Source organism: Phyllobates terribilis, unplaced genomic scaffold (assembly GCF_046119375.1).
Source record: "Phyllobates terribilis strain yellow unplaced genomic scaffold, ASM4611937v1 Scaffold_40__1_contigs__length_11209783, whole genome shotgun sequence".
NCBI classification, from domain to species: Eukaryota; Metazoa; Chordata; class Amphibia; order Anura; family Dendrobatidae; genus Phyllobates; species Phyllobates terribilis.
This window is the reverse complement of record NW_027362800.1, coordinates 4,948,144-4,965,784: the sequence shown is the minus strand read 5'-3', so window position 1 is coordinate 4,965,784 and position 17,641 is coordinate 4,948,144. Positions and strand designations below refer to the sequence as shown.

General features: G+C 44.7%; 13 non-coding genes across 13 annotated transcripts; all 13 read left to right on the top strand.

Moving 5' to 3' along the window:
• Window positions 1-592: 592 nt before the first annotated feature.
• Window positions 593-781, top strand: LOC141185800 (U2 spliceosomal RNA). The gene has a single exon (XR_012260414.1). It is a non-coding gene; the product is annotated as a U2 spliceosomal RNA (small nuclear RNA).
• A 1,120-nt stretch (window positions 782-1,901) lies between these two features.
• On the top strand, window positions 1,902-2,092 carry LOC141187692 (U2 spliceosomal RNA). The gene has a single exon (XR_012261854.1). It is a non-coding gene; the product is annotated as a U2 spliceosomal RNA (small nuclear RNA).
• Window positions 2,093-3,212: 1,120 nt separating this feature from the next.
• LOC141187691 (U2 spliceosomal RNA) lies at window positions 3,213-3,403 on the top strand. Its single transcript, XR_012261853.1, has one exon. It is a non-coding gene; the product is annotated as a U2 spliceosomal RNA (small nuclear RNA).
• Window positions 3,404-4,524: 1,121 nt separating this feature from the next.
• LOC141187690 (U2 spliceosomal RNA) lies at window positions 4,525-4,715 on the top strand. The gene has a single exon (XR_012261852.1). It is a non-coding gene; the product is annotated as a U2 spliceosomal RNA (small nuclear RNA).
• Window positions 4,716-5,835: 1,120 nt separating this feature from the next.
• LOC141187689 (U2 spliceosomal RNA) lies at window positions 5,836-6,026 on the top strand. The gene has a single exon (XR_012261851.1). It is a non-coding gene; the product is annotated as a U2 spliceosomal RNA (small nuclear RNA).
• A 1,120-nt stretch (window positions 6,027-7,146) lies between these two features.
• On the top strand, window positions 7,147-7,337 carry LOC141187688 (U2 spliceosomal RNA). The gene has a single exon (XR_012261850.1). It is a non-coding gene; the product is annotated as a U2 spliceosomal RNA (small nuclear RNA).
• A 1,122-nt stretch (window positions 7,338-8,459) lies between these two features.
• Window positions 8,460-8,650, top strand: LOC141187687 (U2 spliceosomal RNA). The gene has a single exon (XR_012261849.1). It is a non-coding gene; the product is annotated as a U2 spliceosomal RNA (small nuclear RNA).
• Window positions 8,651-9,770: 1,120 nt separating this feature from the next.
• On the top strand, window positions 9,771-9,961 carry LOC141187686 (U2 spliceosomal RNA). Its single transcript, XR_012261848.1, has one exon. It is a non-coding gene; the product is annotated as a U2 spliceosomal RNA (small nuclear RNA).
• A 1,123-nt stretch (window positions 9,962-11,084) lies between these two features.
• LOC141184233 (U2 spliceosomal RNA) lies at window positions 11,085-11,275 on the top strand. The gene has a single exon (XR_012259008.1). It is a non-coding gene; the product is annotated as a U2 spliceosomal RNA (small nuclear RNA).
• A 1,122-nt stretch (window positions 11,276-12,397) lies between these two features.
• LOC141185279 (U2 spliceosomal RNA) lies at window positions 12,398-12,589 on the top strand. Its single transcript, XR_012259956.1, has one exon. It is a non-coding gene; the product is annotated as a U2 spliceosomal RNA (small nuclear RNA).
• Window positions 12,590-13,712: 1,123 nt separating this feature from the next.
• On the top strand, window positions 13,713-13,904 carry LOC141185328 (U2 spliceosomal RNA). Its single transcript, XR_012260001.1, has one exon. It is a non-coding gene; the product is annotated as a U2 spliceosomal RNA (small nuclear RNA).
• A 1,124-nt stretch (window positions 13,905-15,028) lies between these two features.
• LOC141187685 (U2 spliceosomal RNA) lies at window positions 15,029-15,219 on the top strand. Its single transcript, XR_012261847.1, has one exon. It is a non-coding gene; the product is annotated as a U2 spliceosomal RNA (small nuclear RNA).
• A 1,122-nt stretch (window positions 15,220-16,341) lies between these two features.
• On the top strand, window positions 16,342-16,531 carry LOC141185160 (U2 spliceosomal RNA). The gene has a single exon (XR_012259848.1). It is a non-coding gene; the product is annotated as a U2 spliceosomal RNA (small nuclear RNA).
• The last annotated feature ends 1,110 nt before the right edge of the window (window positions 16,532-17,641 follow it).

Genomic DNA, 17,641 nt, shown 5'->3' with positions numbered 1-17,641 from the left:
GCATTCCAAAATAGAAGAGGACTCGTGAGGTCTGCCATTTGCCCAAGAAGCAGATGTCAAGAGGAGGAATCAGTGAAACATCTACTATGGACTTGTCCTTTTGCAAAAGCGTTCTGGAGAAAATTGCTCCCTCTGATGGAAAAAGTGGCAGACCTCAAAGACTTTAACTACGCCACAATACTTTATGGACTTATGGAATGCCCAACAGAAGACCAAAAAATTATGGCATGGAAGACAATAAATTGCGCCAAAATAGCTCTCTGGAAAGCCCGAAATATTTTAATTTTTAATCATGATGAATTGTCTTTAAATTATGTTTTTCGTTTTTGTTTAAGTGAAATGTATGTATATTTTTTATTAGATAAAAAAAATAATCCAAATATCTCCCTAAAATGGGATGTCAATGTATGGAACACATTTTGAATTTTTGTAACATTTTATAAATTTGAATATATGCAAATTTTTATCCTATTTGAATAATTTATGTTTTTAAGTCTCGTATGTTTCGAGATAATGTATAAAAATTTGTAATGATGTAAAATGTTGCTTTTATTTCTGTACATCTGTGTAATTTTTAAATAAAACTGGTTTTATCCCTGTGAGGGGATAGCCAAATTAAAAAAAAAAATCTGTTCTTATCAGTTTAATATCTGATACGTCCCCTATCTGGGGACCATATATTAAATGGATTTTTAGAACAGGGAGATGGAAAAAGAGCTTGCTCTGTCCACTCCACGCATTGACCTGGTATTGCAGTATCTCCAGGACCGGTGCACCCCTTCTTTAATGCAGTTTCTAAAATCAGAAAGAATTGAATTCAATGCTTTTTGTTCATTTTGCTTGTTTGTCGGATTTTGGGATGGACTCTTTGGCTTTGCTTTTCTTCTCCTCATTGGATTTTTCATGTTAAAAGTTGCAGAAGCCAGATGACAAGCTCATTTTGGTTCAACTTCAGCAACTGTGCATTGCATTGCCATGTAATGTAATGTAATGCAATGCTATCTATCTAGCTCTCCCTCTATACTTCCTTTTGGATAAACAGACATATTAGGCAAGCATTTTGGAGCTTTCACCTAAATAACTACAGGTGGTGAGATAAGCTGCACAATATAATTGACCTTTCAGTATATTGTTGCACACACACCATCTATTTAGCAAATGCCCTTGTTATCAACAGCAGCCTTTTAAACTCACCTGAGCTAACAGGTATGTGAGCTGGTTACTCTGCTGCGCTTAAAATTTCTTTTTTGGTTTGCTACAATGCCTTTTCTGAAACGTTGTCTCCCTCTGCTGGAACACTGACTTCTTTCATTTAATGCCTGCAGACTATAAAAGAGAAACCAACCCAAAAAGTTTGGTTGATTAGTCTGTGGCATTCTTTTAAACTGTTGCTTATGGCGGTCTCTGTGAGCTTCTCAGTGACATTCAGCCATCCAGGTATCCCGCCTGCAGTAGACGGAATGTGGCAATGGAACGCTGGCTGCGCGTGTCATAATAGGCTCTGAGCCTTTATATACCTGCGCACAGCAGCAGCCACCTTCAGTCTGCTGCTGGACAGCCAGCAGCAGCAGCAGCAGGAGAGGTAATTAATCAGCAACCCTCCTGCTAAGGGTAGACAGCTGCTCGTTCCACCACCCCCCCGCCTTAATTGGTTCTCCTCCCTTCCAACGGTGTTGAGGCGGGTGGGAACAGCCGGGGGTTGAGGGTACTGTGCTAAAAGAGGTGGAGTTATGCAGATCTAAAACGCGTGGATTGCAGCAGCAGCAAGCCGAAAAGTGCAGGCATGTGAGGGATCTAGAGGTTGACAGCATGTCTTCTTAACGGGAGTCCAGGTGGCCATCTCCACAAATGGACTTTTCAGAATCCTTGGGTGGCACCGTAGTCGGAAACCAATTCTGGTTATCGCTTCTCGGCCTTTTGGCTAAGATCAAGTGTAGTATCTGTTCTTATCAGTTTAATATCTGATACGTCCCCTATCTGGGGACCATATATTAAATGGATTTTTAGAACAGGGAGATGGAAAAAGAGCTTGCTCTGTCCACTCCACGCATTGACCTGGTATTGCAGTATCTCCAGGACCGGTGCACCCCTTCTTTAATGCAGTTTCTAAAATCAGAAAGAATTGAATTCAATGCTTTTTGTTCATTTTGCTTGTTTGTCGGATTTTGGGATGGACTCTTTGGCTTTGCTTTTCTTCTCCTCATTGGATTTTTCATGTTAAAAGTTGCAGAAGCCAGATGACAAGCTCATTTTGGTTCAACTTCAGCAACTGTGCATTGCATTGCCATGTAATGTAATGTAATGCAATGCTATCTATCTAGCTCTCCCTCTATACTTCCTTTTGGATAAACAGACATATTAGGCAAGCATTTTGGAGCTTTCACCTAAATAACTACAGGTGGTGAGATAAGCTGCACAATATAATTGACCTTTCAGTATATTGTTGCACACACACCATCTATTTAGCAAATGCCCTTGTTATCAACAGCAGCCTTTTAAACTCACCTGAGCTAACAGGTATGTGAGCTGGTTACTCTGCTGCGCTTAAAATTTCTTTTTTGGTTTGCTACAATGCCTTTTCTGAAACGTTGTCTCCCTCTGCTGGAACACTGACTTCTTTCATTTAATGCCTGCAGACTATAAAAGAGAAACCAACCCAAAAAGTTTGGTTGATTAGTCTGTGGCATTCTTTTAAACTGTTGCTTATGGCGGTCTCTGTGAGCTTCTCAGTGACATTCAGCCATCCAGGTATCCCGCCTGCAGTAGACGGAATGTGGCAATGGAACGCTGGCTGCGCGTGTCATAATAGGCTCTGAGCCTTTATATACCTACGCACAGCAGCAGCCACCTTCAGTCTGCTGCTGGACAGCCAGCAGCAGCAGCAGCAGGAGAGGTAATTAATCAGCAACCCTCCTGCTAAGGGTAGACAGCTGCTCGTTCCACCCCCCCCCCGCCTTAATTGGTTCTCCTCCCTTCCAACGGTGTTGAGGCGGGTGGGAACAGCCGGGGGTTGAGGGTACTGTGCTAAAAGAGGTGGAGTTATGCAGATCTAAAACGCGTGGATTGCAGCAGCAGCAAGCCGAAAAGTGCAGGCATGTGAGGGATCTAGAGGTTGACAGCATGTCTTCTTAACGGGAGTCCAGGTGGCCATCTCCACAAATGGACTTTTCAGAATCCTTGGGTGGCACCGTAGTCGGAAACCAATTCTGGTTATCGCTTCTCGGCCTTTTGGCTAAGATCAAGTGTAGTATCTGTTCTTATCAGTTTAATATCTGATACGTCCCCTATCTGGGGACCATATATTAAATGGATTTTTAGAACAGGGAGATGGAAAAAGAGCTTGCTCTGTCCACTCCACGCATTGACCTGGTATTGCAGTATCTCCAGGACCGGTGCACCCCTTCTTTAATGCAGTTTCTAAAATCAGAAAGAATTGAATTCAATGCTTTTTGTTCATTTTGCTTGTTTGTCGGATTTTGGGATGGACTCTTTGGCTTTGCTTTTCTTCTCCTCATTGGATTTTTCATGTTAAAAGTTGCAGAAGCCAGATGACAAGCTCATTTTGGTTCAACTTCAGCAACTGTGCATTGCATTGCCATGTAATGTAATGTAATGCAATGCTATCTATCTAGCTCTCCCTCTATACTTCCTTTTGGATAAACAGACATATTAGGCAAGCATTTTGGAGCTTTCACCTAAATAACTACAGGTGGTGAGATAAGCTGCACAATATAATTGACCTTTCAGTATATTGTTGCACACACACCATCTATTTAGCAAATGCCCTTGTTATCAACAGCAGCCTTTTAAACTCACCTGAGCTAACAGGTATGTGAGCTGGTTACTCTGCTGCGCTTAAAATTTCTTTTTTGGTTTGCTACAATGCCTTTTCTGAAACGTTGTCTCCCTCTGCTGGAACACTGACTTCTTTCATTTAATGCCTGCAGACTATAAAAGAGAAACCAACCCAAAAAGTTTGGTTGATTAGTCTGTGGCATTCTTTTAAACTGTTGCTTATGGCGGTCTCTGTGAGCTTCTCAGTGACATTCAGCCATCCAGGTATCCCGCCTGCAGTAGACGGAATGTGGCAATGGAACGCTGGCTGCGCGTGTCATAATAGGCTCTGAGCCTTTATATACCTGCGCACAGCAGCAGCCACCTTCAGTCTGCTGCTGGACAGCCAGCAGCAGCAGCAGCAGGAGAGGTAATTAATCAGCAACCCTCCTGCTAAGGGTAGACAGCTGCTCGTTCCACCCCCCCCCCCGCCTTAATTGGTTCTCCTCCCTTCCAACGGTGTTGAGGCGGGTGGGAACAGCCGGGGGTTGAGGGTACTGTGCTAAAAGAGGTGGAGTTATGCAGATCTAAAACGCGTGGATTGCAGCAGCAGCAAGCCGAAAAGTGCAGGCATGTGAGGGATCTAGAGGTTGACAGCATGTCTTCTTAACGGGAGTCCAGGTGGCCATCTCCACAAATGGACTTTTCAGAATCCTTGGGTGGCACCGTAGTCGGAAACCAATTCTGGTTATCGCTTCTCGGCCTTTTGGCTAAGATCAAGTGTAGTATCTGTTCTTATCAGTTTAATATCTGATACGTCCCCTATCTGGGGACCATATATTAAATGGATTTTTAGAACAGGGAGATGGAAAAAGAGCTTGCTCTGTCCACTCCACGCATTGACCTGGTATTGCAGTATCTCCAGGACCGGTGCACCCCTTCTTTAATGCAGTTTCTAAAATCAGAAAGAATTGAATTCAATGCTTTTTGTTCATTTTGCTTGTTTGTCGGATTTTGGGATGGACTCTTTGGCTTTGCTTTTCTTCTCCTCATTGGATTTTTCATGTTAAAAGTTGCAGAAGCCAGATGACAAGCTCATTTTGGTTCAACTTCAGCAACTGTGCATTGCATTGCCATGTAATGTAATGTAATGCAATGCTATCTATCTAGCTCTCCCTCTATACTTCCTTTTGGATAAACAGACATATTAGGCAAGCATTTTGGAGCTTTCACCTAAATAACTACAGGTGGTGAGATAAGCTGCACAATATAATTGACCTTTCAGTATATTGTTGCACACACACCATCTATTTAGCAAATGCCCTTGTTATCAACAGCAGCCTTTTAAACTCACCTGAGCTAACAGGTATGTGAGCTGGTTACTCTGCTGCGCTTAAAATTTCTTTTTTGGTTTGCTACAATGCCTTTTCTGAAACGTTGTCTCCCTCTGCTGGAACACTGACTTCTTTCATTTAATGCCTGCAGACTATAAAAGAGAAACCAACCCAAAAAGTTTGGTTGATTAGTCTGTGGCATTCTTTTAAACTGTTGCTTATGGCGGTCTCTGTGAGCTTCTCAGTGACATTCAGCCATCCAGGTATCCCGCCTGCAGTAGACGGAATGTGGCAATGGAACGCTGGCTGCGCGTGTCATAATAGGCTCTGAGCCTTTATATACCTGCGCACAGCAGCAGCCACCTTCAGTCTGCTGCTGGACAGCCAGCAGCAGCAGCAGCAGGAGAGGTAATTAATCAGCAACCCTCCTGCTAAGGGTAGACAGCTGCTCGTTCCACCACCCCCCCGCCTTAATTGGTTCTCCTCCCTTCCAACGGTGTTGAGGCGGGTGGGAACAGCCGGGGGTTGAGGGTACTGTGCTAAAAGAGGTGGAGTTATGCAGATCTAAAACGCGTGGATTGCAGCAGCAGCAAGCCGAAAAGTGCAGGCATGTGAGGGATCTAGAGGTTGACAGCATGTCTTCTTAACGGGAGTCCAGGTGGCCATCTCCACAAATGGACTTTTCAGAATCCTTGGGTGGCACCGTAGTCGGAAACCAATTCTGGTTATCGCTTCTCGGCCTTTTGGCTAAGATCAAGTGTAGTATCTGTTCTTATCAGTTTAATATCTGATACGTCCCCTATCTGGGGACCATATATTAAATGGATTTTTAGAACAGGGAGATGGAAAAAGAGCTTGCTCTGTCCACTCCACGCATTGACCTGGTATTGCAGTATCTCCAGGACCGGTGCACCCCTTCTTTAATGCAGTTTCTAAAATCAGAAAGAATTGAATTCAATGCTTTTTGTTCATTTTGCTTGTTTGTCGGATTTTGGGATGGACTCTTTGGCTTTGCTTTTCTTCTCCTCATTGGATTTTTCATGTTAAAAGTTGCAGAAGCCAGATGACAAGCTCATTTTGGTTCAACTTCAGCAACTGTGCATTGCATTGCCATGTAATGTAATGTAATGCAATGCTATCTATCTAGCTCTCCCTCTATACTTCCTTTTGGATAAACAGACATATTAGGCAAGCATTTTGGAGCTTTCACCTAAATAACTACAGGTGGTGAGATAAGCTGCACAATATAATTGACCTTTCAGTATATTGTTGCACACACACCATCTATTTAGCAAATGCCCTTGTTATCAACAGCAGCCTTTTAAACTCACCTGAGCTAACAGGTATGTGAGCTGGTTACTCTGCTGCGCTTAAAATTTCTTTTTTGGTTTGCTACAATGCCTTTTCTGAAACGTTGTCTCCCTCTGCTGGAACACTGACTTCTTTCATTTAATGCCTGCAGACTATAAAAGAGAAACCAACCCAAAAAGTTTGGTTGATTAGTCTGTGGCATTCTTTTAAACTGTTGCTTATGGCGGTCTCTGTGAGCTTCTCAGTGACATTCAGCCATCCAGGTATCCCGCCTGCAGTAGACGGAATGTGGCAATGGAACGCTGGCTGCGCGTGTCATAATAGGCTCTGAGCCTTTATATACCTGCGCACAGCAGCAGCCACCTTCAGTCTGCTGCTGGACAGCCAGCAGCAGCAGCAGCAGGAGAGGTAATTAATCAGCAACCCTCCTGCTAAGGGTAGACAGCTGCTCGTTCCACCCCCCCCCCGCCTTAATTGGTTCTCCTCCCTTCCAACGGTGTTGAGGCGGGTGGGAACAGCCGGGGGTTGAGGGTACTGTGCTAAAAGAGGTGGAGTTATGCAGATCTAAAACGCGTGGATTGCAGCAGCAGCAAGCCGAAAAGTGCAGGCATGTGAGGGATCTAGAGGTTGACAGCATGTCTTCTTAACGGGAGTCCAGGTGGCCATCTCCACAAATGGACTTTTCAGAATCCTTGGGTGGCACCGTAGTCGGAAACCAATTCTGGTTATCGCTTCTCGGCCTTTTGGCTAAGATCAAGTGTAGTATCTGTTCTTATCAGTTTAATATCTGATACGTCCCCTATCTGGGGACCATATATTAAATGGATTTTTAGAACAGGGAGATGGAAAAAGAGCTTGCTCTGTCCACTCCACGCATTGACCTGGTATTGCAGTATCTCCAGGACCGGTGCACCCCTTCTTTAATGCAGTTTCTAAAATCAGAAAGAATTGAATTCAATGCTTTTTGTTCATTTTGCTTGTTTGTCGGATTTTGGGATGGACTCTTTGGCTTTTCTTTTCTTCTCCTCATTGGATTTTTCATGTTAAAAGTTGCAGAAGCCAGATGACAAGCTCATTTTGGTTCAACTTCAGCAACTGTGCATTGCATTGCCATGTAATGTAATGTAATGCAATGCTATCTATCTAGCTCTCCCTCTATACTTCCTTTTGGATAAACAGACATATTAGGCAAGCATTTTGGAGCTTTCACCTAAATAACTACAGGTGGTGAGATAAGCTGCACAATATAATTGACCTTTCAGTATATTGTTGCACACACACCATCTATTTAGCAAATGCCCTTGTTATCAACAGCAGCCTTTTAAACTCACCTGAGCTAACAGGTATGTGAGCTGGTTACTCTGCTGCGCTTAAAATTTCTTTTTTGGTTTGCTACAATGCCTTTTCTGAAACGTTGTCTCCCTCTGCTGGAACACTGACTTCTTTCATTTAATGCCTGCAGACTATAAAAGAGAAACCAACCCAAAAAGTTTGGTTGATTAGTCTGTGGCATTCTTTTAAACTGTTGCTTATGGCGGTCTCTGTGAGCTTCTCAGTGACATTCAGCCATCCAGGTATCCCGCCTGCAGTAGACGGAATGTGGCAATGGAACGCTGGCTGCGCGTGTCATAATAGGCTCTGAGCCTTTATATACCTGCGCACAGCAGCAGCCACCTTCAGTCTGCTGCTGGACAGCCAGCAGCAGCAGCAGCAGGAGAGGTAATTAATCAGCAACCCTCCTGCTAAGGGTAGACAGCTGCTCGTTCCACCCCCCCCCCCCGCCTTAATTGGTTCTCCTCCCTTCCAACGGTGTTGAGGCGGGTGGGAACAGCCGGGGGTTGAGGGTACTGTGCTAAAAGAGGTGGAGTTATGCAGATCTAAAACGCGTGGATTGCAGCAGCAGCAAGCCGAAAAGTGCAGGCATGTGAGGGATCTAGAGGTTGACAGCATGTCTTCTTAACGGGAGTCCAGGTGGCCATCTCCACAAATGGACTTTTCAGAATCCTTGGGTGGCACCGTAGTCGGAAACCAATTCTGGTTATCGCTTCTCGGCCTTTTGGCTAAGATCAAGTGTAGTATCTGTTCTTATCAGTTTAATATCTGATACGTCCCCTATCTGGGGACCATATATTAAATGGATTTTTAGAACAGGGAGATGGAAAAAGAGCTTGCTCTGTCCACTCCACGCATTGACCTGGTATTGCAGTATCTCCAGGACCGGTGCACCCCTTCTTTAATGCAGTTTCTAAAATCAGAAAGAATTGAATTCAATGCTTTTTGTTCATTTTGCTTGTTTGTCGGATTTTGGGATGGACTCTTTGGCTTTGCTTTTCTTCTCCTCATTGGATTTTTCATGTTAAAAGTTGCAGAAGCCAGATGACAAGCTCATTTTGGTTCAACTTCAGCAACTGTGCATTGCATTGCCATGTAATGTAATGTAATGCAATGCTATCTATCTAGCTCTCCCTCTATACTTCCTTTTGGATAAACAGACATATTAGGCAAGCATTTTGGAGCTTTCACCTAAATAACTACAGGTGGTGAGATAAGCTGCACAATATAATTGACCTTTCAGTATATTGTTGCACACACACCATCTATTTAGCAAATGCCCTTGTTATCAACAGCAGCCTTTTAAACTCACCTGAGCTAACAGGTATGTGAGCTGGTTACTCTGCTGCGCTTAAAATTTCTTTTTTGGTTTGCTACAATGCCTTTTCTGAAACGTTGTCTCCCTCTGCTGGAACACTGACTTCTTTCATTTAATGCCTGCAGACTATAAAAGAGAAACCAACCCAAAAAGTTGGGTTGATTAGTCTGTGGCATTCTTTTAAACTGTTGCTTATGGCGGTCTCTGTGAGCTTCTCAGTGACATTCAGCCATCCAGGTATCCCGCCTGCAGTAGACGGAATGTGGCAATGGAACGCTGGCTGCGCGTGTCATAATAGGCTCTGAGCCTTTATATACCTGCGCACAGCAGCAGCCACCTTCAGTCTGCTGCTGGACAGCCAGCAGCAGCAGCAGCAGGAGAGGTAATTAATCAGCAACCCTCCTGCTAAGGGTAGACAGCTGCTCGTTCCACCCCCCCCCCGCCTTAATTGGTTCTCCTCCCTTCCAACGGTGTTGAGGCGGGTGGGAACAGCCGGGGGTTGAGGGTACTGTGCTAAAAGAGGTGGAGTTATGCAGATCTAAAACGCGTGGATTGCAGCAGCAGCAAGCCGAAAAGTGCAGGCATGTGAGGGATCTAGAGGTTGACAGCATGTCTTCTTAACGGGAGTCCAGGTGGCCATCTCCACAAATGGACTTTTCAGAATCCTTGGGTGGCACCGTAGTCGGAAACCAATTCTGGTTATCGCTTCTCGGCCTTTTGGCTAAGATCAAGTGTAGTATCTGTTCTTATCAGTTTAATATCTGATACGTCCCCTATCTGGGGACCATATATTAAATGGATTTTTAGAACAGGGAGATGGAAAAAGAGCTTGCTCTGTCCACTCCACGCATTGACCTGGTATTGCAGTATCTCCAGGACCGGTGCACCCCTTCTTTAATGCAGTTTCTAAAATCAGAAAGAATTGAATTCAATGCTTTTTGTTCATTTTGGATGTTTGTCGGATTTTGGGATGGACTCTTTGGCTTTGCTTTTCTTCTCCTCATTGGATTTTTCATGTTAAAAGTTGCAGAAGCCAGATGACAAGCTCATTTTGGTTCAACTTCAGCAACTGTGCATTGCATTGCCATGTAATGTAATGTAATGCAATGCTATCTATCTAGCTCTCCCTCTATACTTCCTTTTGGATAAACAGACATATTAGGCAAGCATTTTGGAGCTTTCACCTAAATAACTACAGGTGGTGAGATAAGCTGCACAATATAATTGACCTTTCAGTATATTGTTGCACACACACCATCTATTTAGCAAATGCCCTTGTTATCAACAGCAGCCTTTTAAACTCACCTGAGCTAACAGGTATGTGAGCTGGTTACTCTGCTGCGCTTAAAATTTCTTTTTTGGTTTGCTACAATGCCTTTTCTGAAACGTTGTCTCCCTCTGCTGGAACACTGACTTCTTTCATTTAATGCCTGCAGACTATAAAAGAGAAACCAACCCAAAAAGTTTGGTTGATTAGTCTGTGGCATTCTTTTAAACTGTTGCTTATGGCGGTCTCTGTGAGCTTCTCAGTGACATTCAGCCATCCAGGTATCCCGCCTGCAGTAGACGGAATGTGGCAATGGAACGCTGGCTGCGCGTGTCATAATAGGCTCTGAGCCTTTATATACCTGCGCACAGCAGCAGCCACCTTCAGTCTGCTGCTGGACAGCCAGCAGCAGCAGCAGCAGGAGAGGTAATTAATCAGCAACCCTCCTGCTAAGGGTAGACAGCTGCTCGTTCCACCCCCCCCCCCCCGCCTTAATTGGTTCTCCTCCCTTCCAACGGTGTTGAGGCGGGTGGGAACAGCCGGGGGTTGAGGGTACTGTGCTAAAAGAGGTGGAGTTATGCAGATCTAAAACGCGTGGATTGCAGCAGCAGCAAGCCGAAAAGTGCAGGCATGTGAGGGATCTAGAGGTTGACAGCATGTCTTCTTAACGGGAGTCCAGGTGGCCATCTCCACAAATGGACTTTTCAGAATCCTTGGGTGGCACCGTAGTCGGAAACCAATTCTGGTTATCGCTTCTCGGCCTTTTGGCTAAGATCAAGTGTAGTATCTGTTCTTATCAGTTTAATATCTGATACGTCCCCTATCTGGGGACCATATATTAAATGGATTTTTAGAACAGGGAGATGGAAAAAGAGCTTGCTCTGTCCACTCCACGCATTGACCTGGTATTGCAGTATCTCCAGGACTGGTGCACCCCTTCTTTAATGCAGTTTCTAAAATCAGAAAGAATTGAATTCAATGCTTTTTGTTCATTTTGCTTGTTTGTCGGATTTTGGGATGGACTCTTTGGCTTTGCTTTTCTTCTCCTCATTGGATTTTTCATGTTAAAAGTTGCAGAAGCCAGATGACAAGCTCATTTTGGTTCAACTTCAGCAACTGTGCATTGCATTGCCATGTAATGTAATGTAATGCAATGCTATCTATCTAGCTCTCCCTCTATACTTCCTTTTGGATAAACAGACATATTAGGCAAGCATTTTGGAGCTTTCACCTAAATAACTACAGGTGGTGAGATAAGCTGCACAATATAATTGACCTTTCAGTATATTGTTGCACACACACCATCTATTTAGCAAATGCCCTTGTTATCAACAGCAGCCTTTTAAACTCACCTGAGCTAACAGGTATGTGAGCTGGTTACTCTGCTGCGCTTAAAATTTCTTTTTTGGTTTGCTACAATGCCTTTTCTGAAACGTTGTCTCCCTCTGCTGAAACACTGACTTCTTTCATTTAATGCCTGCAGACTATAAAAGAGAAACCAACCCAAAAAGTTTGGTTGATTAGTCTGTGGCATTCTTTTAAACTGTTGCTTATGGCGGTCTCTGTGAGCTTCTCAGTGACATTCAGCCATCCAGGTATCCCGCCTGCAGTAGACGGAATGTGGCAATGGAACGCTGGCTGCGCGTGTCATAATAGGCTCTGAGCCTTTATATACCTGCGCACAGCAGCAGCCACCTTCAGTCTGCTGCTGGACAGCCAGCAGCAGCAGCAGCAGGAGAGGTAATTAATCAGCAACCCTCCTGCTAAGGGTAGACAGCTGCTCGTTCCACCCCCCCCCCCCGCCTTAATTGGTTCTCCTCCCTTCCAACGGTGTTGAGGCGGGTGGGAACAGCCGAGGGTTGAGGGTACTGTGCTAAAAGAGGTGGAGTTATGCAGATCTAAAACGCGTGGATTGCAGCAGCAGCAAGCCGAAAAGTGCAGGCATGTGAGGGATCTAGAGGTTGACAGCATGTCTTCTTAACGGGAGTCCAGGTGGCCATCTCCACAAATGGACTTTTCAGAATCCTTGGGTGGCACCGTAGTCGGAAACCAATTCTGGTTATCGCTTCTCGGCCTTTTGGCTAAGATCAAGTGTAGTATCTGTTCTTATCAGTTTAATATCTGATACGTCCCCTATCTGGGGACCATATATTAAATGGATTTTTAGAACAGGGAGATGGAAAAAGAGCTTGGCTCTGTCCACTCCACGCATTGACCTGGTATTGCAGTATCTCCAGGACCGGTGCACCCCTTCTTTAATGCAGTTTCTAAAATCAGAAAGAATTGAATTCAATGCTTTTTGTTCATTTTGCTTGTTTGTCGGATTTTGGGATGGACTCTTTGGCTTTGCTTTTCTTCTCCTCATTGGATTTTTCCATGTTAAAAGTTGCAGAAGCCAGATGACAAGCTCATTTTGGTTCAACTTCAGCAACTGTGCATTGCATTGCCATGTAATGTAATGTAATGCAATGCTATCTATCTAGCTCTCCCTCTATACTTCCTTTTGGATAAACAGACATATTAGGGCAAGCATTTTGGAGCTTTCACCTAAATAACTACAGGTGGTGAGAGAAGCTGCACAATATAATTGACCTTTCAGTATATTGTTGCACACACACCATCTATTTAGCAAATGCCCTTGTTATCAACAGCAGCCTTTTAAACTCACCTGAGCTAACAGGTATGTGAGCTGGTTACTCTGCTGCGCTTAAAATTTCTTTTTTGGTTTGCTACAATGCCTTTTCTGAAACGTTGTCTCCCTCTGCTGGAACACTGACTTCTTTCATTTAATGCCTGCAGACTATAAAAGAGAAACCAACCCAAAAAGTTTGGTTGATTAGTCTGTGGCATTCTTTTAAACTGTTGCTTATGGCGGTCTCTGTGAGCTTCTCAGTGACATTCAGCCATCCAGGTATCCCGCCTGCAGTAGACGGAATGTGGCAATGGAACGCTGGCTGCGCGTGTCATAATAGGCTCTGAGCCTTTATATACCTGCGCACAGCAGCAGCCACCTTCAGTCTGCTGCTGGACAGCCAGCAGCAGCAGCAGCAGGAGAGGTAATTAATCAGCAACCCTCCTGCTAAGGGTAGACAGCTGCTCGTTCCCCCCCCCCCCCCGCCTTAATTGGTTCTCCTCCCTTCCAACGGTGTTGAGGCGGGTGGGAACAGCCGAGGGTTGAGGGTACTGTGCTAAAAGAGGTGGAGTTATGCAGATCTAAAACGCGTGGATTGCAGCAGCAGCCAAGCCGAAAGTGCAGGCATGTGAGGGATCTAGAGGTTGACAGCATGTCTTCTTAACGGGAGTCCAGGTGGCCATCTCCACAAATGGACTTTTCAGAATCCTTGGGTGGCACCGTAGTCGGAAACCAATTCTGGTTATCGCTTCTCGGCCTTTTGGCTAAGATCAAGTGTAGTATCTGTTCTTATCAGTTTAATATCTGATACGTCCCCTATCTGGGGACCATATATTAAATGGATTTTTAGAACAGGGAGATGGAAAAAGAGGCTTGCTCTGTCCACTCCACGCATTGACCTGGTATTGCAGTATCTCCAGGACCGGTGCACCCCTTCTTTAATGCAGTTTCTAAAATCAGAAAGAATTGAATTCAATGCTTTTTGTTCATTTTGCTTGTTTGTCGGATTTTGGGATGGACTCTTTGGCTTTGCTTTTCTTCTCCTCATTGGATTTTTCATGTTAAAAAGTTGCAGAAGCCAGATGACAAGCTCATTTTGGTTCAACTTCAGCAACTGTGCATTGCAGTGCCATGTAATGTAATGTAATGCAATGCTATCTATCTAGCTCTCCCTCTATACTTCCTTTTGGATAAACAGACATATTAGGCAAGCATTTTGGAGCTTTCACCTAAATAACTACAGGTGGTGAGAGAAGCTGCACAATATAATTGACCTTTCAGTATATTGTTGCACACACACCATCTATTTAGCAAATGCCCTTGTTATCAACAGCAGCCTTTTAAACTCCACCTGAGCTAACAGGTATGTGAGCTGGTTACTCTGCTGCGCTTAAAATTTCTTTTTTGGGTTTGCTACAATGCCTTTTCTGAAACGTTGTCTCCCTCTGCTGGAACACTGACTTCTTTCATTTAATGCCTGCAGACTATAAAAGAGAAACCAACCCAAAAAGTTTGGTTGATTAGTCTGTGGCATTCTTTTAAACTGTTGCTTATGGCGGTCTCTGTGAGCTTCTCAGTGACATTCAGCCATCCAGGTATCCCGCCTGCAGTAGACGGAATGTGGCAATGGAACGCTGGCTGCGCGTGTCATAATAGGCTCTGAGCCTTTATATACCTGCGCACAGCAGCAGCCACCTTCAGTCTGCTGCTGGACAGCCAGCAGCAGCAGCAGCAGGAGAGGTAATTAATCAGCAACCCTCCTGCTAAGGGTAGACAGCTGCTCGTTCCACCCCCCCCCCCGCCTTAATTGGTTCTCCTCCCTTCCAACGGTGTTGAGGCGGTGGGAACAGCCGGGGGTTGAGGGTACTGTGCTAAAAGAGGTGGAGTTATGCAGATCTGAAACACGTGGATTGCAGCAGCAGCAAGCCGAAAAGTGCAGGCATGTGAGGGATCTAGAGGTTGACAGCATGTCTTCTTAACGGGAGTCCAGGTGGCCATCTCCACAAATGGACTTTTCAGAATCCTTGGGTGGCCACCGTAGTCGGAAACCAATTCTGGTTATCGCTTCTCGGCCTTTTGGCTAAGATCAAGTGTAGTATCTGTTCTTATCAGTTTAATATCTGATACGTCCCCTATCTGGGGACCATATATTAAATGGATTTTTAGAACAGGGAGATGGAAAAAGAGCTTGCTCTGTCCACTCCACGCATTGACCTGGTATTGCAGTATCTCCAGGACCGGTGCACCCCTTCTTTAATGCAGTTTCTAAAATCAGAAAGAATTGAATTCAATGCTTTTTGTTCATTTTGCTTGTTTGTCGGATTTTGGGATGGACTCTTTGGCTTTGCTTTTCTTCTCCTCATTGGATTTTCATGTTAAAAGTTGCAGAAGCCAGATGACAAGCTCATTTTGGTTCAACTTCAGCAACTGTGCATTGCATTGCCATGTAATGTAATGTAATGCAATGCTATCTATCTAGCTCTCCCTCTATACTTCCTTTTGGATAAACAGACATATTAGGCAAGCATTTTGGAGCTTTCACCTAAATAACTACAGGTGGTGAGATAAGCTGCACAATATAATTGACCTTTCAGTAATATTGTTGCACACACACCATCTATTTAGCAAATGCCCTTGTTATCAACAGCAGCCTTTTAAACTCACCTGAGCTAACAGGTATGTGAGCTGGTTACTCTGCTGCGCTTAAAAATTTCTTTTTTGGTTTGCTACAATGCCTTTTCTGAAACGTTGTCTCCCTCTGCTGGAACACTGACTTCTTTCATTTAATGCCTGCAGACTATAAAAGAGAAACCAACCCAAAAAGTTTGGTTGATTAGTCTGTGGCATTTCTTTTAAACTGTTGCTTATGGCGGTCTCTGTGAGCTTCTCAGTGACATTCAGCCATCCAGGTATCCGCCTGCAGTAGACGGAATGTGGCAATGGAACGCTGGCTGCGCGTGTCATAATAGGCTCTGAGCCTTTATATACCTGCGCACAGCAGCAGCCACCTTCAGTCTGCTGCTGGACAGCCAGCAGCAGCAGCAGCAGGAGAGGTAATTAATCAGCAACCCTCCTGCTAAGGGTAGACAGCTGCTCGTTCCACCCCCCCCCCCGCCTTAATTGGTTCTCCTCCCTTCCAACGGTGTTGAGGCGGGTGGGAACAGCCGGGGGTTGAGGGTACTGTGCTAAAAGAGGTGGAGTTATGCAGATCTAAAACGCGTGGATTGCAGCAGCAGCAAGCCGAAAAGTGCAGGCATGTGAGGGATCTAGAGGTTGACAGCATGTCTTCTTAACGGGAGTCCAGGTGGCCATCTCCACAAATGGACTTTTCAGAATCCTTGGGTGGCACCGTAGTCGGAAACCAATTCTGGTTATCGCTTCTCGGCCTTTTGGCTAAGATCAAGTGTAGTATCTGTTCTTATCAGTTTAATATCTGATACGTCCCTATCTGGGGACCATATATTAAATGGATTTTTAGAACAGGGAGATGGAAAAAGAGCTTGCTCTGTCCACTCCACGCATTGACCTGGTATTGCAGTATCTCCAGGACCGGTGCACCCCTTCTTTAATGCAGTTTCTAAAATCAGAAAGAATTGAATTCAATGCTTTTTGTTCATTTTGCTTGTTTGTCGGATTTTGGGATGGACTCTTTGGCTTTGCTTTTCTTCTCCTCATTGGATTTTTCATGTTAAAAGTTGCAGAAGCCAGATGACAAGCTCATTTTGGTTCAACTTCAGCAACTGTGCATTGCATTGCCATGTAATGTAATGTAATGCAATGCTATCTATCTAGCTCTCCCTCTATACTTCCTTTGGATAAACAGACATATTAGGCAAGCATTTTGGAGCTTTCACCTAAATAACTACAGGTGGTGAGATAAGCTGCACAATATAATTGACCTTTCAGTATATTGTTGCACACACACCATCTATTTAGCAAATGCCCTTGTTATCAACAGCAGCCTTTTAAACTCACCTGAGCTAACAGGTATGTGAGCTGGTTACTCTGCTGCGCTTAAAATTTCTTTTTTGGTTTGCTACAATGCCTTTTCTGAAACGTTGTCTCCCTCTGCTGGAACACTGACTTCTTTCATTTAATGCCTGCAGACTATAAAAGAGAAACCAACCCAAAAAGTTTTGGTTGATTAGTCTGTGGCATTCTTTTAAACTGTTGCTTATGGCGGTCTCTGTGAGCTTCTCAGTGACATTCAGCCATCCAGGTATCCCGCCTGCAGTAGACGGAATGTGGCAATGGAACGCTGGCTGCGCATGTCATAATAGGCTCTGAGCCTTTATATACCTGTGACCAGCAGCAGCCACCTTCAGTCTGCTGCTGGACAGCCAGCAGCAGCAGCAGCAGGAGAGGTAATTAATCAGCAACCCTCCTGCTAAGGGTAGACAGCTGCTCGTTCCACCCCCCCCCCCCCCCCCGCCTTAATTGGTTCTCCTCCCTTCCAACGGTGTTGAGGCGGGTGGGAACAGCCGGGGGTTGAGGGTACTGTGCTAAAAGAGGTGGAGTTATGCAGATCTAAAACGCGTGGATTGCAGCAGCAGCAAGCCGAAAAGTGCAGGCATGTGAGGGATCTAGAGGTTGACAGCATGTCTTCTTAACGGGAGTCCAGGTGGCCATCTCCACAAATGGACTTTTCAGAATCCTGGGTGGCACCGTAGTCG